The sequence below is a fragment of the Stomoxys calcitrans genome, chromosome 1 (genome assembly GCF_963082655.1).
Source record: "Stomoxys calcitrans chromosome 1, idStoCalc2.1, whole genome shotgun sequence".
Classification (NCBI taxonomy): Eukaryota; Metazoa; Arthropoda; class Insecta; order Diptera; family Muscidae; genus Stomoxys; species Stomoxys calcitrans.
The window spans coordinates 262,180,237-262,186,236 of record NC_081552.1 but is presented as its reverse complement, the minus strand read 5'-3'; the positions used below and the strand labels follow the sequence as shown (position 1 = coordinate 262,186,236).

General features: G+C 38.9%; 1 protein-coding gene across 6 annotated transcripts in view; it reads left to right on the top strand.

The window, feature by feature from the left end:
- Window positions 1-817: 817 nt before the first annotated feature.
- The window catches only part of LOC106093537 (inositol polyphosphate 5-phosphatase E), a 39,783-nt gene continuing 34,600 nt past the window's right edge, over window positions 818-6,000 (top strand). For 3 of the 6 annotated variants that reach the window (XM_059369699.1, XM_059369677.1, XM_059369682.1), the window contains exon 1: window positions 824-1,266. The gene's annotated coding sequence lies outside the window, so the exon portion shown is untranslated. Of the gene's footprint in view, window positions 1,267-6,000 lie in introns of all 6 variants that reach the window. The other 3 variants (XM_059369686.1, XM_059369690.1, XM_059369694.1) reach the window with 2 other exon arrangements.

The following is a 6,000-nucleotide window of genomic DNA, read 5'->3' as shown; positions in this document are numbered from 1 at the left end:
TGTGCAAAGTATGGGTTAAATCGCTTCATAACCTGATATAGCTGTCATATAAACCGATCTGGGATCTCACGCGATTTGATGTTTAGTTCACACAATAGAATATTTGCCATGTTTCGTTTTAGTTCTATTCAGTGAAAGTCGGTTGTACCGGATAGAGTTCATGATGAAATTTGTTTTGAATTGTTATCGATATCATGCAGATGATTGATGTGTTTTATTTCATTACTATATAGTGGAAATCGTGGGGGCCACCTTAGCTCAGAGGTTGTCATTTCAACCTTTGACACTAAACGCCTAGGCCCAAAAATCGCTGCGAAGATCAAAACATTTTTTTCCCTCCTAGTGTTGGAAACAATTGCTAGGTATTTAATGTAGGTAATCAGCCGTGTAAACTCCCAGACTTAGTGGCATCGCTCTGCGGCTGGCCGTTTGGATTCAGCATCAAAAAGAGGTCCCTTATTATTGAGCTTAAAACTTGTATCGAACAGCACTGCGTGATATGAGAGAAGTATCGCCGCTGTTTCTTAATGGAATGTTCATGGGCAAATTTGCATTTGAGTAATCGTGAATCAAACTCATCACATTTCGAATGCAACTATGTATTTTAGGGCTTTGTTTGAAAAATTTTGTTAACGGCTTTGTTCGAACATTACAAATGTTGCCCATGTGATGCAAGGCCGTGCTAATGTTACCATATTGAGTGGTGGTCGGTGTCTTTGCTAAAGTTTTGCCAATACAGCTGTTTTCGGACATTCTCAGTAGCTGGTGGCATTTGTTTGGGGGTCTGTTTGCTTTGCCATATTAGTTGCGGATAATTCTTCAACGAACAAAGACGGGCCAAACGAAACGAAGACACATTGGTGGTTAGTGATAGTGTGGTAGTTGTTGTAAAGTGACCATTTGGAACAATTAAGAAAAAAACAAACACCAAAATAATTATAATCGAGGAAAAAATATATAATCGAAATTAAATCAAATTAAAAATGCTGCCATTTAAGTGAATTACATAAACAAAAATATACAAATAAAATAAATAATTGAAGAGCGTGCAGAAAGTGTTGAAAAAATCAATATCAATCATCGAAAATGAAAACAACAAAAAAGGGTGTTGAGTTTGTTGTAAAGTAAGCTTAACAACACCACAACAAAAATAAGAGGAAATCTGGAAATCTGCTGCGTTGACAGTCGGTTTGATTATCCGGCTGTCCCTTTGCTTTCGCAGCTGTACACATGAACCTGAACTTGAAGGAAGCAAATAGTTGATGTGTAAGTGCGAGTGTGTGTGCGTGTGACCAACTAAGCCTCTGTGTGTATGTGATTATATGTGTCACACTCTTTCTCTCTCTCTCTCTCTCTCTCTGTGTATCATCATCTGGGGTGAGAAGCTAAACTGTGCGTATGCAAAAATACCCCAAAAAAATTTGTGTGTGGGCGAGCACATAGTGAAAATATGAAAATGCGGTGACAAAAACAAAAGCAGCATTCTTAATGACACAGACCGCGCGCCGAGGCCATAACTACAATTTACATAGAAATAAATAAACGAGAAATGGTGTAGCATATAACGTTTGGACGAAATTGTGTTATGGTTTCAGAAGCGAGCGCACGTATATTGTCCGGCCTGTCAGCTCGTCGGAGGGGCAGGTTCAATGCTTCAATACGCCTTTCATGCCACATTAAATTATTTATTTCTATACGTGCTAGTTTCGATAGGAGCAGATATAGTTAAAAGTGAGAAAAGGGGCGAAAAGTTTAATGACGGAGTTCATATCGATAGACGAGTAGATGTTGACGTCTATCTTGCCCACCCAACCTGGTCATGAGTTGTAGATACCCGCTTAAACCGTTTGACTGCATGACACCCATATTCCCAGTGACCTAACTAACCAAGCTAACCTAAAACCAAACAGGAAAAGCAAAATTTAGTCTGAATCCATTAGAGTTTTATTCCACAAATCAATAACTAAGTATTTCGGAATCATTTTTATGAATTGGAGAAATTTTCATTTTTATTCTTAACATGGGCTAACATATTCTTATTTATCCTATTTATAGATATTTTAAATGATCTTAATAAATAAACGTACATAACGTAGATTATATTTCAAAAAAAAAATTACATTTAAATGACCCACATTAATGTGCAGTTCAAACTCATTTGCTTTGCGTAACAAACAGATGGAAACAAATTGAAAAAAAAAACGCTGATGCCGATACCAAGCTAAAATTTAGATACTGAGAGAGTACTCACATATGTTGTTGCTGATTAACATGCTCCCACGACGAAAGGCCTTTCGATGAGTGCTGTTGATGCTAACATTGGAAGTCAAGAGAGTGATAAAAGTTAAAAGTGATCCGGCGGCAACAATGTTGCTAGGCTTCCGGCAGCGTTTGTTTCTGCAACACAATACGAGTTAGCTGCTGAATTCCAAAAGATACTTGTTTCATTATAAACATGTAACTAGAAGCAGAGTTCGACATTAGGGTGGATTGAAGAAAAAAAATTAAAAAAAAATCACACTAGAAAAATAATATGAAACCCTTGTTTAAATTGACTCACTTCTAGGCATGTTGATAATGAAACCAAATGTGGCAAAACAAAATAGAAATAAAAAGTAAAGCACATTAACATGATTGAATCAAAAGTCTAATTTTAACTTGAATCTTTAAATTTTTTTTGTACATGGTAAATATCAAAATGTTCAATTTATTTAATGAAACGCAGAAAGCAAGAAAATTTTAGGCTTTTGATTCAATTATAGACTAATCACTTAAACACTTAGTACTATATGTTCAACTTAGCTTAAACTTTGACACACTATGACACGTCCATTTCAATCTCCAGAAATTTTAGATGCTTTTGGACACTGCCACGTCAAATGATACAGTTGCCTAGAAACTTTAAAATACACTTGCCGGTTGGAATTTTTCTATTATCGGCCGTTTAATACACCAAGCAAACTTCCTTCAAGACAATTGGATTTTGGGGCACCAGCTTATTTCACTTTAAATTTCTATGGCCACAGTCTTCATTTCTTCCTCTCGGTTCAAATATAATATTCTTTCTTTTCTTGTAATTAAACTCTTGTTATCAAAAGCACATGGCAAATGCCCATTGCGTGGGTGCGATCAACTGAATGCGTATATCAAAATGATGGGAGACGACAACAGGTTTTTTTTTTATTCCTTTTATGCTGTGTGGTGATCGGCCCGCACACCGACTGCAATGGGAGTGGGGACAGCAAAGGCAAGCCAAAGAGCAAATCAAACTCCCCAGTATTTTTATGATCGCCCTTTGATAAAAAAAAATGCGGCTGGGGTGCTGGGTGCCAATCCTAATTGAAACCAAAAACAACAACGCGATTGTTAATATTGTTTCAATGAAATAAGAGATAACAAAACCAAAACTCACCGTTTATATTCGGTGGCACCCAAGCTCGATAATTCAGAAAAAAAAAATGGATGATAATAAATTTGCAATTTCTTCCGATGGTGAAGGTGGATTTGAAATTGCCACAGCACGAAATTTATGTATTCGGCAGTCTCTAAATAAGTTAATTAAATTTTCTTAAAAAAAAACAGTGGAAGGGGATATCCCTGGCACTTAAACTCACCAAAAAAAAAATTGTAAAAAAAAATCAATTTTCGTGGCAGAAAAAAAAAATGCTACTTGCAATCAAAGCCAAATCTTTAATCTTTCCTAGGGTAGGATGAACGACAAAATGGCCGAGTAAGCATAAACTCTAGACTAAGAAGCCTTGGTATCGCCATGTCTCACCTCAAAACTTCCAAACGGTTAGAAAATCCATTAAAAGCCACAGGCAATAAGCGAGAAGCCACAATAAACTAAATAAAAATAACAAGATACTTTCCCTGCATAACCACATACAGATGGCGCTGGCAATACAATGCAGTATTGAAGACTATTTATTCAAAACCAAATGGTTAGAAATCAGATAATGCAAAAATGAATCCCAGTGGCAAGTGCACTTCTTACATTCCCCCCCGCCAAAATCAGACTTCGGGGAGGTAACACATGCCGGAAGCTGATCACACTTGCCAACATGCATTTACGTCAAATACAAAAGGTCTCTATGGTCGAATATCCTTGGCATGATAAGTACCGAGAAAATTGCCTCTTAGGTCTTCCAATTCGTAATATGAATTCCCTAATTTCCTCCTGACTCTAGCCCTAAGGAATGTTGGGGCCAGCTTGGCATTGTACCCTTGCTCGAAACTACTCTGCTTGAAATTCCTTCTGTAAACTTCTTGGCCTACGTGGTAAGAAACTTCCCTAGAGCGCAGGTTATAGGTCTTCTCGTTCCTGCAGAACTGTTTCTGGATATTCTCTGAAGCCTTCCTAGCCATGATATCCCTAGAGTCATTTCGGTCAAATCTAACAGAGCGGTCCTCAAGCATCTCGAGCTGCCTAAGAAGTGAATACGTTCCCCCATTCGTAACCATGTTCTGCCCGAAAGCCAAATAATATGGGGAGGTGCCTATTGCAGAATGCCTCGAAGATCGTAAAGAGCAACATATAGAACTAAGCAACTCGTCCCAGTTCTTCTGGTCGGGCTTGACATAAGATTTTATGGCCGCTATCACGGACCTATTCACCCTCTCCGATGCGTTTGATTGAGGGGAGTGAATAGCCGTATAAACGTGATGTACCCCATACCGTTTCAACAATTGATTAAAAATCAAGGATTTAAATTGGGAGCCATTGTCCGAGACAATGGTTTCTGGCACGCCAAACGTGTGAAACAAATCGCCTTCGAGATATTTTACAACCACCTCTGCAGTAAACTTTTTAACAGGATGAAGAAAGGGAAATTTAGAGAAATGGTCTAGAGCAATAAAAATACCAATATTACCAGATCTAGATCTGGGGTAGGGACCAAGAAAATCGACGTATAGTTTTTGGAAGAATCTGCATGTATCTGGGGTCTTTCCCATTGGGGGTCGCAGTACCGTGTTTGGGTGCTTCATCGATTTGCACACCTCGCAGTTGTTTACATAATTCTTCACGTCCACAGCCAAATTGGGCCAAAAGAAAAACTGACGAATTCGGGCAAGAGTTTTGTTTATTCCACAATGTGATGATAGTGGATGATCATGGGCCTTCCCTAATACATCTGGTATCTGCTCTCGCGGTACCCAAAGTTTCCAGGCCAAGTCATCGTGAATCTGGTCGCCAGTGGCATGCTCTGTCCGTCTATATAAATAACCGTCTACAATTTTAATGTCGGGCAGTTGTTCCAAATTCCTCCCAATCTTGTCCAAAAGTTGTTGGTATTCAACAGACTTAAAATATGTGGAGTTTAGATCCACGAAAAAACCAGTGTCATTTTCAATTTCAGACAGACTATTCAGACCTAGAGCGGACATGTCTTCCGTATTGGCTCTAGAAAGTGTATCCGGGACTATGTTAAGACTACCACGCCTATGCTGAATGTTGAATTTGTATCCCTGCAGTTTTAAAGCCCACCGAGCCAGCCTTGTGCTTAGATCTGTCTGGGACATCAGCCACTTCAATGACGCATGGTCAGTAATAATAGTGAACTCATGTCCTTCGACATAAGGTCTAAACTTTTTAACACTTAACATTGCTGCTAAGCATTCCTGTTCGGTAACTGAATAGTTGCGTTGGGCTTTGTTGAGTTTCTTCGACATAAAGGCGATAGGAACTTCTTCACCCTCCGCATTCTTCTGTACCAATACACTTCCTATACCTGTTGTGCTAGCATCACAGTGTATGAAAAACGGCTGCGAAAAATTCGGGCTGTGCAAAACAGGGGCTGAGCTCAGGTGAGACTTTAAAACCTCAAAAGCTTTTTGGGCTTCTTCGGTCCATACAAATTTCCTCCTTCCTTTCAACAAATCCGTTATAGGGGTAGTAATAGAGGCATAGTCCCTAATAAACTTCCTATACCATCCCGTCATACCTAAAAACCTGCGAACTTGCTTCACCGATCTCGGGGCAGGAAATTCAGTAATGGC